This window comes from Oenanthe melanoleuca, chromosome 8, assembly GCF_029582105.1.
Source record: "Oenanthe melanoleuca isolate GR-GAL-2019-014 chromosome 8, OMel1.0, whole genome shotgun sequence".
Lineage (NCBI taxonomy): Eukaryota > Metazoa > Chordata > Aves > Passeriformes > Muscicapidae > Oenanthe > Oenanthe melanoleuca.
This window is the reverse complement of record NC_079342.1, coordinates 10,025,936-10,043,862: the sequence shown is the minus strand read 5'-3', so window position 1 is coordinate 10,043,862 and position 17,927 is coordinate 10,025,936.

The window sequence follows — 17,927 nt, the reverse complement described above, 5'->3', positions numbered from 1 at the left end:
CTGAGGAGTTTATAATCATCAGTCTCCAGGATGCTTGTTTTAAATCACTTAAATCCACTGAGGGAAAATCAGTTGGAGAACCATGCAACTCTAGGGGTACCTGTGTTCCCTGCATCTCTAAGAGGTAAGAATTATCTCCTGTGTGCATGGCTTTCCTTTATAAGAAAGCACGATCTGATCAAACACAGTTGTTTAGGTTGTGCTCGGGTTCTGATGCTCCCTGGTTGAGCAGCAAGGTACAGCACCCCCATTCTGGGCATTCCTGCTGTAGGAATTGCCCCTCAGAAGCATTTCTGAGACACTCAACCTCAAGTCCTCTGAGCTGAATGGGTGTTTATTTGCCTTGTGCCGTGGTAAAACCAGTCTTCCTTCCTCAAGGAGCTGTCACATCAGAAGTGGTGTTGCTCTGCAGATGTTAAAATAGCATAGCTCTGCTTCCTGCTAGCAAACCATGGTGTTCCATTTGCCCATCCCCTGCATGCAGGGGAGCCTACATCATCAACAAGAAACACCATGCCACTTTCTGCCTGCAAATAGAGATGTACTTGCTTTGATTTCCTCTGTAAATGCTTTGTTCTGTAATGCAGCACATTTTAAGCTTTGTATTCTGTGTTAGCAGTTAGAATTTTCAGACTGGAGCACAGGTATTACAGAGGAGGGCCAGAATTAATTCTGTGCTAAAAGAGCTGTTCTAAACAGAAATAGTGCTGATGCACTTTCCCTTTTCACCTTTCAGGGGCAGATTATGTATGCATCACCTTGGGTTTACTGTAGGCTGTGCAAATATCCCTTTTGCAACATCTTGAGGCTATGCTTGCCATATTTAAATGCTACAAATATGCAGTTGTTACGAGCATGCTTTACTGCTGTGAGCTGCTTTGATCAAATGTTCACTAGATACTGTGACTGAGCAGCACAGGAACACACAAAGCATTAACTGATATTGTTAGGAAAAACAAAACCAAACAAAGCCAACATTAGGTAGCACAGTCTACTCTGGAGATAGCATTCCTATTCAGAGTGTGGTTATTAAGTTCAAAAAGCCCAAATACATGTACTTATTTTTAAATTTTAATCTTGTCTTTGAGAACCTTATGTGAAGCCATTAGCACTAAGAAGAAATCTACTGTTAAGAAATTGCAGTGAGGGCCTAAATTGAAAGCAGAATGGGAGAGTTTTTTTGCTCCACTGTGCCAATTATGTTGCCACTTTTGTTTCTGCACTGCAAGACTGATAGGGATCTACAAATGCTTAGATCCCAAGGGATTTGAGCACGTCTGGTGAAAATTGGAAATCAATAGGAGTCTATAATCACGAGCAAGCCTCATCATTTTCAGGGGGTGAATGATGGCAGCTATCCAGAGGTGCCAGGGACGAGGGTCCAAGTGTATTTGTTGGAGCCTTCTGCTCAACATGAGAAGTACAAGGTCCTGCTTGCTTGGCAAATTAAGCATATGACTTGCCTCTCAATTAGCAGGGGAGGAGAAAAATGTTCACTGACCTTTCCTTTCAGATGAATATTTTGAAGCTAAAGAGGAGGATTCATTTTCTAGATGTGAATTTTAAATGTATTGGCAGTCCTGCTGAGGAGGCAAATGTTTCGTTTTCAGTTCTGTCACTGGACTGCAAATTCATCCCAGGTCTGGCTTGAAGCAAGTTTCATCTCCAAAGCTGGGAGGTAATTTAGTTTCCAGGGTTATTCTGTCCTGGCTTTTGCTTAAGCAAAGGCTACCAATTCAATGTGACAATGAGAATTGCTATCCACTAGGGGCCAAACTATGCCCACCAAAGGCTTGCTTTCCTTTCTGAAGCACATTTCTTCACTAGCAGTTGAAATTGCATGCTTTTTTTGCCTTGGTTTTTTTTTTTTTTTTTTCCCCAAGCCCACTACTTGATGTATTCAATTCCAGACTGTCCTTGAGCTCTCCAAGTCTCACCCTGAATCCACAAGATACAGTTCACTTGTTCTAGAGAAATGTGCAGCAATTATGAATATTATGACTGTTTTTGTCTATAGGGCAGGCAGGCAAGATATAAAAGTCAGTCTATTGATGACAAACATAAAGGAAACGTCAGTTTTCTGAGATGGGGGAAATTATGTCTATTGAAGGCTCAAATCCAATTTTTTCAATGTGTGTAATAGCTGAAATGATCCTGCTCCCTTGTTGAAGTGATTGTGAAAGAGCTCAACAGGAGATGGTTCAGTAAAGGTCTGATTCAAAGCTCAGGGAAATCACTGGACAGTCTTTCAAGCCAGACATGCTCCTGTGTGCCCCTTGTGCATTTCTCTGCTTCCTTCAGTGTTTGAGAAAACTGGCAAATGGAGGAAAGCACTACTGAGACACACCAAAGCACAGACCTGTTTTAGCTGGATGGTTTCTGGTCATGCCAGCAAACTCTGAAGCTGTAGGCTGTTACTGGGAACTTGGCACAGCCATTGTCGTGCATCTTTCCACAGACTCCAAACCTAAGAATTCTGAGATTGTTCTTGAGCTTTTCTTTCTCCCACAAGGTACTAACAAATGAGCTATTGGATTAGTTACAGCTTTCATTAAAATGTAATTAAAAGATGTCATACTTTTATGGTTGGACTCAGCTGTAGCCAAACATATGGGCATAGTAAAACATTGCAGAGAACTGAAAGATTCTGTGGTCCTGCTGAGAAAATGATAGCCTTACAGCTTCTCACTTAATTATTTTAAAATTAATAATAGCAATTGTTTAAGTTCTCCTCATTCTAACAGAGCAGCTTTTAATATTCCTGGGTGAAATGTTCAGTGGTGAAGGCAGTCACTCTGCTGTGGGTATGGGGAGCAGCTCAGGGCCCTCAGTCCTGCTGGTTCTTACAAAAGACATCTTGGCACCTTGTGCACAGGCATGAAACACTGCAGGTGCTCAGGGGAAGGGACCTGGAGCCCTGCCAGTCCTGTCTGGAAAGGGCATCCTTGGCTGCCAGGTCTGACATGCTTGCTGTGCTCTCCACTGCTGTGGCTGTGCCTCTGGCAAAGCACCCAGAGATGGAGACAGGCTGGGGTCTGGAGTATTTAGGTCACTTCCCTGGAATGGGAAGTATGTCTGTGGCTTTATTACAGTAATCTGGAGTTCTAGTAGCTGGAAGAGGAGGGAGAGCTCTGCTGATAGCCTGGGACACTGTCCTCCTCTGCCTGGACACTTGGGTGGGGACCAGGCTGCCCCTGTGCCAGGACAGGCTGGGCAGCTGCAGAGACACACTCTGTGACTCCCCACAGCAGCCCTGCTCTGCTTTCCTCTGCTCCATCCTCCCCACACCAGCCAGGGAGGGATCCTGCAAGGGACACCTTGGGATGCAGGCTTTGTTCCCCTCATTTTTCAGAAAAGAATAATATTCAGCTTCTCTGAAGATGTTATCTATATGCAGTGTTCTCTGTACCCCACTCTGGGAGACAGCTAGGGCACTTTGAATTATAAATGCAGAGAGAGTTCTCTCTGAAACTCTCTCTGATGTTCATTTATTCTAAAAGGTTCACAAATTTTAACATGGATTCAAAAATTTAATTTAAATATGCATTACTTATTGTTACACACTTTTTCCACCTGCTTGTAAAACTTGTTCAGAAATGAGAAATCACATTCTGTACCCACTGCAGGAGGAAAAAAAATATAATAAACAACCTTACCACAATCTATTTGCATGGATTACCTGAACATTTATAAGTAACTAATCTGTTCAGGGGAATCAGACTCACCCCTCATACATGAAAAATGCAGAAGTTGCAAAATATAATTTGAGGAAGAATTAATGACTCTCTAGTAGTATCATGTATTTCTAGTCCCAGGGAAAAAAAAAAAAAAAAAAAAGGCACTGTCACCTTGAATGTAATATTGGGGTATGGAGAGCACTTGTTCAGTGTAGACACTGCAGTTGGTATGTGTGCAGCACAACCAGCCCTACTCTTACTGGTGTTAATTAATGATCATTAATATCTGGGCCACAAAGCAATGACAGCAAGGTAGGGAGGTTCCTCTGTGCCAGCAGCTCCTGCCAAAGTGCTGCTCAGCCAGAGGTGAGCAGCTGGGCACTCCAAACCTGCATCATGCAAGAGTGAGACTGTCACCACTGGGGCCAAGATAAAGCTTTCAGTGGGACAGTGAGACCAGTAGCATTGTCAGGATTTGAAATAGCAAGAGAAGTACATTCCTGCACTCTTGTGACTGGTACATGGAAATTGTTTCCATTTCACAAGAACTGTTTTCCTGGAGGAAACTATCAAAGTATTACTTTAAACAAACTATCTCCTTCAAAGGACTGAACCAAACCTATTTCATCATGTGTGTAGTTTTCAAAGGCCAGAAGGTAAGCTTGAGCCCTCCAAATGCTGTGACTCAGGGAAGGCTAGAACATAAAACTGGTGAAAATATTCAGAAGTTAGAAATTAAACAGGTTATAGTGAAGTCAGTATTATTTGGGGTGCAAATTCCAAATAAATGATACAATGTGGAACTGACTGCTCAGCTATCACAGACATCTGTCTGGAGATTATTCCTTAACAAAAGAGTCTTAGAAATCATTCATATAGTTTGTATTCATGTCAGGTTTTGGTCACAGACAAATTCACACACTCAGCAATGTAGTTAATCTCCTAGATACCCACCACAGAAGAATAGGGATTAATACATTTATCTTATAAAACAATGCAGTCCTCCTCTGAATTACAACAAGAAATTAGACTGGAGTTATCAAATATGCTCAGTGAGGTTATGACTCAAGTCACTGCACTGCTAAAATTCCCATCTCTTATCCCCTCCTGTTTTGAAGGCTGAAGCCACTGAGTGTCAGCTGCCAGCTGGGTTTGCTGGAGTCAGGGAAGTGCCCTCTCCAGTGGAGCATTTCTGCACGAGGGCTTTGCCTTGCAAATGTTATCCATAAGTCGAGAAAAGGTATCAGGAGACGCCCCTGGGCTCGGTGATCCATAAAACCTTTATGAAAGTCAATGACTGCTCCGTCAGGGATTGAAGCCATCATTTACATGGCATGCCAGCAGTGATAAATCTGTCCTGCAGATGTGTGGAGCACTAGTGGGTGTCATGCTGTTTGCTTGCTGAAGTCTCTGTTAAGCTCAGAAAAACTTATACTCAACCTAAAACAAACCAAAACAAAAAACCCCCAGACAAACAAAATCAACCCAAAATAGAAATCAAAAAGCCACTTCTGTCTGTGAAGGGAAGAAAATTTCCTAGCTCATAGTGTTGGGGAGGGGAGAGAGAAAGGGCTCCTTAATTTCCTATTCCTTCTGAATGTATGTGGCACGTATATTTATAGGTTAATGGTACCTTTGAGGAAATACAAATCTTGCAGTGATTAACAGAATTTTTATTTTCCACAAGCTGTGTTACAAACTCCACAGAGTTGCTGCCTCCGAAATGATAACTAATCTGCTGGTGTGTGCTGTCCGTCTGCAGATTGCCTGGGTGCCACACTGGCGTTTCTCATTAAAATGAATCCTGGAGGCACTTTGTTATTGTTTAGACTGTGAAAACCACGGGCGGGTTTGTCCCCCCTCTGTATGTTTTGTAAGTGCTAAACGCAGGAGGAATTTAGCACATTCTTTAAAGGACTGCACATTAATAATACATTCTCGACCACAAAAAGAAAGTCAAACTGCTAAATGGTAGTTGTTTAAGTCAACAGCATACAGGAAAAGGCACTCTCCCTTTAATCTTTGCTACAAAGGGATGCCCTTGTAGTCGAGACAGTATCATCTACAAGTCAACCAATTCTTGCTTGATGCGTTGCTCTTGTGCCTTTTAACAGTGCTTTAGGGGGTTATTTCAACAGCATTGTAGATGACAAGGCTCAGATTAGTGAAAGTTTTCTATTCCATCTTTGTTTTTGAAAAGGCTGCCTGCTGAATGAGAGCACTTGTAAGGCCTTTTTGTGCATCTCAGTCTCTTGCCATAGGTAATTATTTATTAATGTAAACCCTGCAAGAAAGATTGACTATGTCAAGAAAAGAGCAAGGAAATAATAACCTAATAAAATTCTACCCTGATGCCCTTGTCTGATCCCAGTACGAGAGTCAGTAGTTCTGTCTTTTCACCACGTTGCATCAGCTAATTCCCGAATTGAAAAGCAGTTTTGTTCGGCAGTGCTAAGGCTGTTGGGATGTGTTCCTGCCGGGGATCAGGGCTGATTCTGTGCGTGCTGCTCTGCTCTGAGCCCGTGGCAATGTGCAGTGTTTGCACAGCGCAGAGGATTAGGGCTGCTGGAGCCCCGGTGCTGCTCTGGATCCAGCTGTCACATGGATCAAACGAGCAGGGAATACCTGCCAGGGAAGTGGTTTACTCTGGGTTTAGGTTTTGTTTCCACTCTAGCCCCAGCAGTGCTGTACACTTCTCTCCCAAGCCGCTTTGGTTGCAGCGCTCTGTGCCTGGGCAGGCGGTGCTGCCCCTGCTGTGCTGGGGCTCCAGCACATCCTGGGGCTCAGAGCAGGCTGGAATTCCGGCTAACTTCTGATTATCTACACTCTGTGAGCTGTGACTCTGGGCTCTGGCACTGTTCAGGGACCCTGCTGTCCCCGAATGTGCCAGAACCCTTCTTGCCTCTGCTGACACGGCTCTCCAGGTTCCTGGGCAGCACCTCCCGTGGGTTTGCTGCTCCCTGGGTAAGGAAGTGCTTTCCCTCCCCTCTTGTGAATTAATCTCCATATTCCACCAGGTACTCCTCATTCTCACACCACAGGGGTAAATTCTGACTAAAACCAGGATGCTGCTTTGCACTTGTTCCACTCACGAGCAGCAGACAGGCCTTATTAAAAACTAAATTTAAATCTTGCAGCTCTGTGGAGAGTGAAGGTAGAGCGAGGTTTGCACAGGCTCCTGACATGCAGGGAGGGTTTGAGCTGTCAGGTTTTGAACAGGCAGAAGTTTTACAAAGGCTCTTAAGTTACATGTAAATGTTCCGTTTCAAATGAATGAATATAGCTTCTTTTGGTCATTTTAAAGAGGATTGCTCAGACCAAACAAAGCTTCAACTTCTGAATTTTGTCTTAAAGTAGCTGGCAAGTCAGTGTCCCCTCAGACAAGCTATGTGGCAGAGGGACAGTGGGGCTTCATCAGGTGAAGTTTCCCTTACGCACAAAAACTTTGGTTTAGTTACAAAGCAAAACTTCATGACTTCCTTCTTAGGTTTTTGATTTATTTTTTATTTTTCCCCCCGTGGCAAAATGCCCAGTGCAAATCAAATCCTTCAATTCAGTTTCCAAAAAAGAAGAAGCTATCCTGTATGCCTGAAATATTAATTAAAAAGAAGCAAAAAGAGAAAGATTTGGACAGATCCCAAACCAGCTACTCAAATATAAATGTCTGCAACTGTCATATGAACTTCTCAGTAAATGAAACTATAATCCTTCCTTCCTAATGTGGAAATAATACTTGATTAGCCCAATTAAGAGCAGATTTCTGACAGAATATTACTTTAGGGTGTAGTTTCCTTAAGGATGAAAATATGCCAATTTAGGAACAACTGTATGTTGCTCTTGTTAATAAAAAATAGAAACAAGGAATGACATAGTAAATTAACCATTGGAATTAAATATTGGCCAGAGTTTCACTTCAAAATAATATAAAATATGTAGAGCAATTAGGCTATTTTTACTTGGAGTGATTTGGTAAATCAACATCCTCCATTAAACTCTTAATTTGCACAAGTAGAACACTGATGCATTTGGGTTTGTTTGGTGGTGTGTTGACTGGTTGGGTTGGTTGTTACTGCTCCATTTTAAGAAAGAGTTCACTTGAACAAAACCTCTTATTTGACCCTGGCACCCTCTATCTTTTTGGTGTTATTTTGGTTTGCTGTCATAGTGGTCTGTTTGTTGATACATGTAATTGTGATGCCCATGCACATGAGCATCTCTGAGCTGCCCATTTGTGCAGATGACTGCATGTGGTACCTGGGACCCTCACTGCTCCCACTGCCTGGGTTTTGCTTTATTTTAAACACCCAGCTGCCCCATGAGCAGCTTAGGCTGAGATCTCCTTGCAGGTGTTGGTGAGTTCTGCACATGGCACAGAGGAAGTGGGGAAGCCGTGCCCCTTGCCATGGCCTGGGCAGTGCTGCGGGGGGAGCAGGGGGTGCCAGCAGGGTGTGCCAGGATGTGCCAGCAGGGTGTGCCAGGATGTGCCAGCAGGGTGTGCCAGGCAGTGCCAGCAGCCCAAGATGTGCCAGCCAGTGCCAGCAGGATGTGCCAGCCAGTGCCAGCAGCCCAGGATGTGCCAGCCAGTGCCAGCAGGCAGTGCCAGCAGCCCAGGCAGTGCCAGCAGGATGTGCTAGGCAGTGCCAGCAGCCCAGGATGTGCCAGGCAGTGCCAGCAGGATGTGCCAGGCAGTGCCAGGCAGTGCCAGGATGTGCCAGGCACTGCCAGCAGCCCAGGATGTGCCAGGATGTGCTAGGCAGTGCCAGCAGGATGTGCTAGGCAGTGCCAGCAGCCCAGGATGTGCCAGGCAGTGCCAGCAGGATGTGCCAGGCAATGCCAGCAGGATGTGCCAGGATGTGCCAGGCAGTGCCAGCAGCCCAGGATGTGCCAGGATGTGCCAGGCAGTGCCAGCAGGATGTGCCAGGCAGTGCCACCATCCCAGGATGTGCCAGGCAATGCCAGCAGGATGTGCCAGGATGTCCAGGCAGTGCCAGCAGCCCAGGATGTCCAGGCAGTGCCAGGATGTCCAGGCAGTGCCAGGCAGTGCCAGGATGTGCCAGGCAGTGCCAGGCAGTGCCAGGATGTCCAAGCAGTGCCAGCAGCCCAGGATGTCCAGGCAGTGCCAGGCAGTGCCAGGATGTGCCAGGCAGTGCCAGGATGTCCAGGCAGTGCCAGGCAGTGCCAGGATGTGCCAGGCAGTGCCAGGATGTCCAGGCAGTGCCAGGCAGTGCCAGGATGTCCAGGCAGTGCCAGGCAGTGCCAGGATGTGCCAGGCAGTGCCAGGATGTGCCAGGCAGTGCCAGGCAGTGCCAGGATGTCCAGGCAGTGCCAGGATGTCCAGGCAGTGCCAGCAGCCCAGGATGTGCCAGGCAGTGCCAGGATGTCCAGGCAGTGCCAGGCAGTGCCAGGATGTCCAGGCAGTGCCAGCAGCCCAGGCAGTGCCAGCAGGATGTGCCAGGCAGTGCCAGCAGCCCAGGATGTGCCAGGATGTCCAGGCAGTGCCAGGATGTCCAGGCAGTGCCAGGATGTGCCAGGCAGTGCCAGGCAGTGCCAGGATGTCCAGGACGTGCCCAGCAGCCCCGGGACAAGCACGAAGACTCTGCTCCCCTCCAGGCAAGGCCAAGCTCCCCTCAGCATCTGCCACGTGGGGAGCCAATTTCAAAACCTTTATTGTTTTGTACAGTTCAGTGTAAATATTTAAAAGGGTTGCTTAAAGTTCTTTGTGTTTGCTTAACTGAATCAAGGCAAGGAACATCAATTTTCTGGGAAGATTTCTGCTCTGCACGATCAACAGAATTTCATATTGAAAGATAGTTTATCCGTGCAGTCACGCTTATTTTCCAGTTGCCCAAATTAAGACAATCTATAAAGAAATGTTCATTTATTAGCAACTGGTGTTTGACAGTTTATTTCATGTAAGCCTCCAGCTTTCCTTGGCAAGCTTATTTGCATAATGTGTTATTATGTCTAAATGGAAAACTAAATGCCTCCATGTGGTCTTTAAATGACAAGTGCTTGTCAGCTTCATGCAATATTCAGAAGTAATAGATCCAAATCACAACAGCACTCACTATGATGTACAAGGAGAAAAAGAAACAAAGCCCAAAAAACTTGTTGCATATCCTTCCCTGACAAATTTACACTTTGGTACAGAATTGTCAATTAGAGTTTTCATTTGTTAAACAGTTGAGTTCAACTGTGAAGGCGTTTACTGAAGCTTTATTCTGCACTGCTTTTGAGTAATTACAATTCACGCTGCTGTTTTTTTGTTTCCTTCTTTTTTGTTGCCCCCTTTCAAACAATGCAGCTCAGGGAATGAGCTTCAGAAAACCTTGGCAAGGTATACCCAAGAATTTCTGCCTTAATTACTTCTTAATTACTTCTGAAAACATGAATGCTCTCTGACAATGGTTACAATAGCTTTGGAAGATCTATTATGAAGTTCACCTTTGAAATAGTCCTTGGGTCTTAAATTTGTACAGTTACGTATTTATAATTATTTGAAAACAGAAAAGTGGTGTGTTTGTGTGTGTGTTAGAGGATTCAGTGACGAGGAAAAGTCACAGTGCTCATGTAAACATTGTCTTTATGCCCTTCCCTTGCATGTGTCCCTCACAGCCCCTCTACCCTGAACACACCAGAAACATCCAAGTGGCTTCCACCAAAGAAGGAAAAGTCTAAACTCTGCTTTTACACCAGGGTGGGATGTGCACAATGAAGGGCTGGGGTTCAGCCAGGAAAAAAACCTGCCAGCAATTAATGCTACACCACGATACTGTAAAGGGCAGTTGTGACCTTTAGCAGTGCCACATCTCCTTTTTGATAAATGCTCTTATTTCCATCTCACGTTAAAGGTTAGAAAAAGTAAACAGTATTTTACATATAAGATTAATTTTTAACTTTTAAAATAGATTGTTATCTTGTTTCCTATTCATTGTGCTGCATGGAGTGTTCTCAGTTGGATTTGACATTAGCAAGTTCTTTTTAAGTCGGCATTAACTGAATAAAATGGTTTGGAGCCAAGGCTGAGGTTTTTTCTGTTTTTACACAAAAGAAGTCAAGAAAGAAGATAGGGAGGAAACAGAAAATATATATGTCTCCTGGGTAAATCTGGTGCAGGGAGAGAAAGGAAAAGGACCAGATACTGCATGCAATTTTAGCACCTGTCTAAAACCCAGGAAAAAATATATTAGTGTTGGGCTGTTGAGGTTGTTGCTTCTAACTGTTCTTGGCTGCTCAGTGTTGCAGGGCAAGGAGACAAGGAGATGTGGCTAAAAAGGGCAGAAGGAAAAGAGAGGAGACATAAGCCGAGGGAAGGAAAATAGCACATGGGCAGGACAAATAGCAAGGATTTGTGTCACAGCTTGTAGGCTGGCTTTTGGGTCAGACTGCTTTTGGGTACCTCTACTCACTTTGCCTCTTAGAGCTGAACAATGAAGGCCCAGATAAATGCCTGATGGTGTAGGTTTTAGGGTTTGGGAAGTGATGGAGATAATGAGCAGGCAAGCAAAAATAACACCTGCTCTTCTCATGTGCTCTCCTTTCTAACCACCACTAAGCACTGTGGCCAAACAAGCCATCAGCCACACACTGGTAACATAGTGACTAGAAAATTTTGGGGGGTTTTGTGCCTGCTCTCTCTGCTCATGCTATTTTACCTTTGTGCATTGTGTTCAACAGTTCTTGTAAGGAGTATCATAAGAGTTGTCATCTCATCTTGGCATGAATGGTATTCACAGGTGCATGAAAATAAGGATGAGGTACTAACATCAGTATGTACTTTTTCCCTGCCAAATGAACAGGTAAAATTATCTGAAGGAAATGGCAATCAGACTGGATCTCAGAGTAAAGTGTCCAACAGGGTGAACTTTTCAAAGTACCACCTCTGATTTTACAGCTATTAAACCCAAGGGCATTTAAAAAAAAAATCCTCACCTTTTTTATGGTACCCTTATTTGAGATTAATTATGTATGTAAAATTCTCAATGAAGAATGCAGCATTCGAGGAACTCATGTTGAGTTTCAGCAGTTAGTCCAGTGATATTAAAATGAAACAGGACCAACTTTGTAGGGAGCAATTATAACATATTACGGTGTGAATTGCACACTGTGATTAAACTCATAGGAGGTACTCAGCAGCAGCATTTGCTTTGAAAGGGGCACTGATTACCATTTGTACTATGCATTTTGGTAATCAGAAATCATTATGGAAAATATTACACCAACTAAACAAATACCCCCTTAGCAGCACGAAATATACAGATTTATTTTTTTTTTAAGTAGCCTTATGCATGTAAATAAATACTTGTTTTCTGCTTGGGACTAGAACTTGATCAGCACATCAAATTAGTATGCTGTCAGGATACAGCAGGACCATGAGCTGCAGAATGAATGGTTTAAAGTTAAAACTCCTCCTGGGGTTGGGTTTGTCTTCATGACTTAACTTCAGGCTGGTTGCAATGACACTCTAAACCATCATTTACTTGTGATTTATAAAAATAGCCTTGTGAAAGAATTAAACTAGCAAGAGGTGTTAACATTTACTTTGGAAGTCCTGAGTTATTTCTATTAAATGGCTTTCCCTAGGATTTAAGATTGGGAAGTCTTAAGGCTCTTACTACCAATAAAATACTAATGGGCCAGTGTTGCAAAGGCACTATATTTTTCTGGCATGTTTTGACACCTCATATTTTAAGGGATTTGAAGAGAGCTCCTGTCTAATGGCATTAACCAGTTTTACTAAGGCATTTTTGCCACTGGTTTCTGAGGGTGCTCCAGACATTCACACACAGCAGCACAGGGCTTGCACATCCCCTGACCCACACCTTCCCAAAGAGGAGAGCAGAGGGGCCAGCCTGCCAGCAGCTCCCACCTGCCATGGCTCAAAGCAAAACCTTGTCACAAGCTAATAAACCAAACACTCAGGGATCTTTCCTTCCTTTCCTTCTCTTCCTTTCTTTTCCTTCCTTTCTCTTCCTTTTTCTTCCCCTTCCTTCCTTCCTTCCTTCCTTCCTTCCTTCCTTCCTTCCTTCCTTCCTTCCTTCCTTCCTTCCTTCCTTCCTTCCTTCCTTCCTTCCTTCCTTCCTTCCTTCCTTCCTTCCTTCCCTCTTTCCCCATTTCTCCTCTCTCTTTCCCTATTTATCTCTCTTTCTCTTCTCCCTCTTTCTCTCTTCCTCTCTCTCTTCCTTTCCTTTGGCAGGATGTAATACATATAAAATGTAAAGCTAATCCTGTAACATTTCTGGCAGTTGCAGACTGTGTGATTGCTTTAAAGATGTAAACTCATCTTCACTGTATCTTGATGGTTTTCCCTACTTCTCTTTCTGCCAGACCATTTTGATTGCTTAACATAAGGTCTAATGTCAAGTAATAATAAAGCAATTACAAGAAATACAATTCATTCTAAAGTGCATTAAGCAAGAACTAAATTAAGGCACATAATTAACAACAACCAAAAAAAAAGGAAGATACATTAAGGACAAAATGTTTTAACCCCTATATTTCTTCCAGCATTAACTACCTTGGCATTAACTCAAAACTGGTAGGGAAAAATATAGATTCCATGCAGACACAGTGGGGCTTTTACTGATTTATGAAGGGAGATTCACAGATCTGTCAGGCATGATCCTTTCTATATAGTAATAGACTCAGTTTAAGCTGTCATGCTAATTTTTTTTCCTTGTCCATCTGGTCCAATTATTAGAAAATTGTACTCAAGAAGGCTCCAATAACAAACATGAAACAGCTCAATATTTCAAGTTGCCAGTATTTTTTCTCATATTTGTTCTTTTTAATTAGAGAGCATACCAAGTTCCAACCACAGGACCCAGGCATTTATTAAGTGATAGAGAAGCAGTACTATTTTATTGACTAATTCCCCAGGCCTTTATTATGTTTCCTAGCAAAATATGATTTATAGGAAAGTTAATAAAGGTATCCTCACCTACTGCACCTGGAGACAGGACATCTACAAGGGGCAGACATTCAGACTAATAAGTGAAATCACAAATCTGGAAGCTGAAATTGGATTTTATTTCTGTGAGTGCAGCAAAGAACTGATGCAGGCTTGGGCATTTAACATCTCTATTCTTAACTGGCTTTCCCTATAAAATGAATTTTTCTAGATTTTTAAAAATACTAACTAATTGTAGCACTTACATTTTTTAAAGTTTTCATGCCAAAAAAAACATTAACATTTTGTTTCCTCTATAACATGACCCATTTCTTCCTCACAAATGTCTGAGACTTTTTTTTAGTGACTGCATTCCTGAATTGAAAGGAACAACTTAAAAAGTGTGTTATTCCCAATTTCTTGTCGCACTTGGATGATTTTCCCCCCTTTTTTCCTGTATGATTTGTTCATGGAGGCAGCACTGTGCCATGGGGGCATTTTGGGGCTCTGCTGATGCCTGAGGTGGCATCAGGACAGAGGCACACTGGAAGCTTGGCCCTGGTACATACATCCTTTCCAAACCCAGCTAGAAAAAAAAAATAGTACAAATTGGACAAAGGCAATTTAAAATAAATGCATTGATTCTGATTCTTAATAAGGTTAGGCATGCAATTGTGTGATGACTAATTTGTGTGCCTAATTACCATGATTGTATGTGCAAATCAAGTAATTATGGAAGTAAATAACCATAATCATTTATTTTCATGGGTAATTATTCAATTTTATGCACAATGGCAATAATTGGGTGTGCAAATTAAGCATGCAATTGTGCATGCATATTCAACACACACTTGTGTGTCTAATCTTTTCAAAGTATTTTTTTTTTTCTGATGGTTTTTCTTGTTTCCTACCCTTTACTCTGGTGTAGCATTACTGGGACACTCTTGCTCGAGGTAAGGATTTGAAAATTCTTCTGTTCCAAGCCTTCCTGACTCTTTAGTGGTTAATAGTTCTCCACTGCAAATGGACTGTTCTCTTGAAAGATGGCTTTTCATTCTTGGTCTTAGTGCAGGTGTATTCTTTTCCTAATTAGGCAGGAAATTTCTGAAAGGGAGACTGAAGCAGATACATTCCATAATTCCCTTAAATTTCAAATACATAATTTTGTAACCTATTAAGGACATTTCATAGAAAAGGGTTTTTTTGCACACATATCCACAATTATCTTGGGGTTTCAGACATAAAAGTGCCTTTGCCATGAAGAGGGACTTCATACTGCACTGCACTGGAGATGTCCCTAAGCTGCCATTAAAGGCAAGGAAAACATTGTACCTCTCTGCTTACCAGGTCTGATTTACAAAAGCACTTTGGCACTGACCTAATTCAGCTCCCACTTAAGACACGTAGACAGAAATCCCATTGACCTCAATACAGGCGAAGTTTATCACCGCTGAGCGCTTCTAAAAATGTCACCCCACTTTTCTCTCTTAAGACCCGAATTTGTAGGCACATGGTTATCTTTAAGCATTTGTGCTCAAATTGCTGTGGCTGCAGGAGCCTCTGTCAGCAGGTGCTGATGCCCAGGGTCCAGGTGGCTCCAGGGAAGGTGTGTCCCAGACAGAGCTGCCAGAGCTCCCAAGTCCTGCCTGTGCCCGGGGTGAGCACATGCAGCTCAGCCCAGGCTGGCTCTTTGGGGCTGTCTGCACAGCACCCCATGCCACAGGGCTGTGGCTTGTCTCTCTCTCCTCCCCAGCTCTTCCTGCAGCAGTGAAGCACGCTGGCTTCACTCTGCCTGGGGAGCAGTGGCTCACTGCTCTGTTTAACCAAGGGGTTTAATTTCCTTTGTTTGTCTTTTGTGTCCCTTTTCACTCAGACAGATTTCCCCAGCCTCACTGGTGCTAATCTCATTGTTCAGGAATCAGCAAAGGGTAATTAGTCTCAGCAATAATGATCTATCTGTCACAAGATCATGGCCCTTCATCACACACCATCTCAGATGTTTTCTAACTAAGCCCAGGCAGAAAGGAGCAGAACTGGTGGCTGGGAGGTCTGCACGGTGCATGGGAGCAATCCCACCCCCAGACTGGGGCATCCAGCCAGCAAAACCTTCCAGCCCCACGTGGCATCACACCAGAAAGGATTTCCTATGGTCACAACCCGACCTTCTGGGTGGGTAAAAAAAAAAGTGACAAAAACCCAACCTCCCATCCTCAACCTGTTTTGATATTTTAGAGGAGAAATTATCTTTTTAGCTATGAAAGTATTTTTCTCAGCATGATATGGTTTCCTATGGCAAGAGGTTGTAAAGGTCAAAACCAGCATACAGCTCGTTTTATAGAGATAAAACACCTTGCTCATGTTGCAAAGCATTTCTCCCAGCTGTTTCATTTCATAGGAAATTTTAAAATTTTAGGGTTTAAAGCATTCTGAAGTGAAATAACTGAAAGACCCAAAAGCAGAGCTTTGTACAGAACAAAGTTGTTTGGCTGAGTATTCTCCTGGCAGCAGTGTCAGACCTTTGCCAAACTGGGCTTCCCAGCCTGGGGTGGTGTTTTCAGCATTTATATCAAAATATGCTAACATTTCTATTTCAGAACTACTTGCTAGGCACTTACAAGCTTTTTCTGTTCCCTCCCCAACATCGTGGCACCTGCTGCCTTGGGCAGAGGTGTCACCCATCGTGCCCATCTCAGCTTGACACGGTGTCACTCTCACATCCTGTTTTTCCCAGAACCATGAGAGCTTTCTGAGCTCTTTCTCTCTGCCAAAGAGGTCCAGATGTTTCTTCATGTGTAGTCTTTAATTGCCAGACTAACTTGGCTTTCTGCTGGAGCCCATCAGAAAGTTCCACGCTCAGTTCTGCATTTCATATCACTGAGAAGCTATGTATTCTATTCTTTAAAAATATAAAGGACAAGAAACTTTCATTCCAGAAAAAGTTTACGCACACCTTTAGGAAAGGGCTGTTATTGTTAAATTTTATGTATCCTACCCATAATATTGCCAAATTTAAATACACATATACACACACAAAGCCATTTTGAATTATAATGTCTAGGAGAAGATAGTTTTCAAAATATCCATAAATGAGGATAATTGAGCTGGGTTCCTACATAGTAATATGGCCACTGAAGTTGAAGTGGAGAGATAAGTCACTAATTATAAACAATAAACACTGAATGTTGTCATTTTACAATTCTGCTGACTTCACAGAGCTGCAGCTGCCTTATGGAAAGTCTCACTAAATGTTTCTTTGTGTAAGAACAATTCTGCTTATATAGCCTATATTTTCCATATTTCCTTATCCTTATTCTGAGTTACTGGAAACATTTGCATTAAAAAAGTATCTTTGTTTCTTAAGAGTTCATCTGCTTTCCTGCTTATCATGCACATGCTGAGAAAATGAGCTCAGCAGCAACAAGAAATGCCTGTTTCCCCAGGTCAGAAATCCTTCTGCAATAATGAACGGGAGTGACTTGGAGACAACACCTGATCTGCTTTTCAGACAGATTCAGTGCCCTGCCTTCTGCTTTTTCAGACAGATTCAGTCACAGATACTGCTTCAACCTGACAGTATGTGACCTTGGAGAACTTTGGAAAATACAGGACAAACTGAAATTCCAAGCTGTTTATTTGGAGTTTAAAAATTCCTCTGGCCATCCACAGAAATATTCCTGCTGAAGAGGGACTGATGTCCAAAAATGGCAGAATAAACAGCTGAACAAGGATCCTAGAAAGCCAGTTGGTGGCTTGGCAGGGCTGCACCCCAGAGCTTGAGGAATATCTGTGTCTGCAAAGAGGCTCAAAACAATGCAGGTGCATTAGTTATTTCCCTGTCTGGAACAAGTGCCTGAACAGAAGATGGATTTGTGGTGAGCTGAACAGCAAAGGCAAGTGATTTCTCCTGGAAATCTCTCTGATTGGAACCTTTTGTTTCTTCAAGAGGAAACAAGGATTTGCTGGAGAATCAAGGATGTTGCTCTGCATATTTGGAAACAGAACACAAAATAGAGCATTCACTAGGAAACAAAACCAATGTTAATTTAGTAAAAAATATTTTTAAATGCCTTTTTATGAGAGGCAGCTAAACCCACTAACAGTCACGTGTCTTGAAAATTACCACTAATCAAATCATGCCCTTCTCTTCCCCAGTAAAATGCTCTGTGCCCTGCTGTTTGTCACACTTGTCTTGTTACTCCTGATTATACCTGTTTGAGACTTACTCTTTGACTTAAATAGAACAATGCTGTTGTCTCAGTGAGGCTGTTACTTGTTTCTTATGACCACTTAATGCCATCCTGTGGAGCAAAATCATTCCTTTGTTTGTACTTTGCTCATCTTGGCTTATGTGGTGTTGGAAT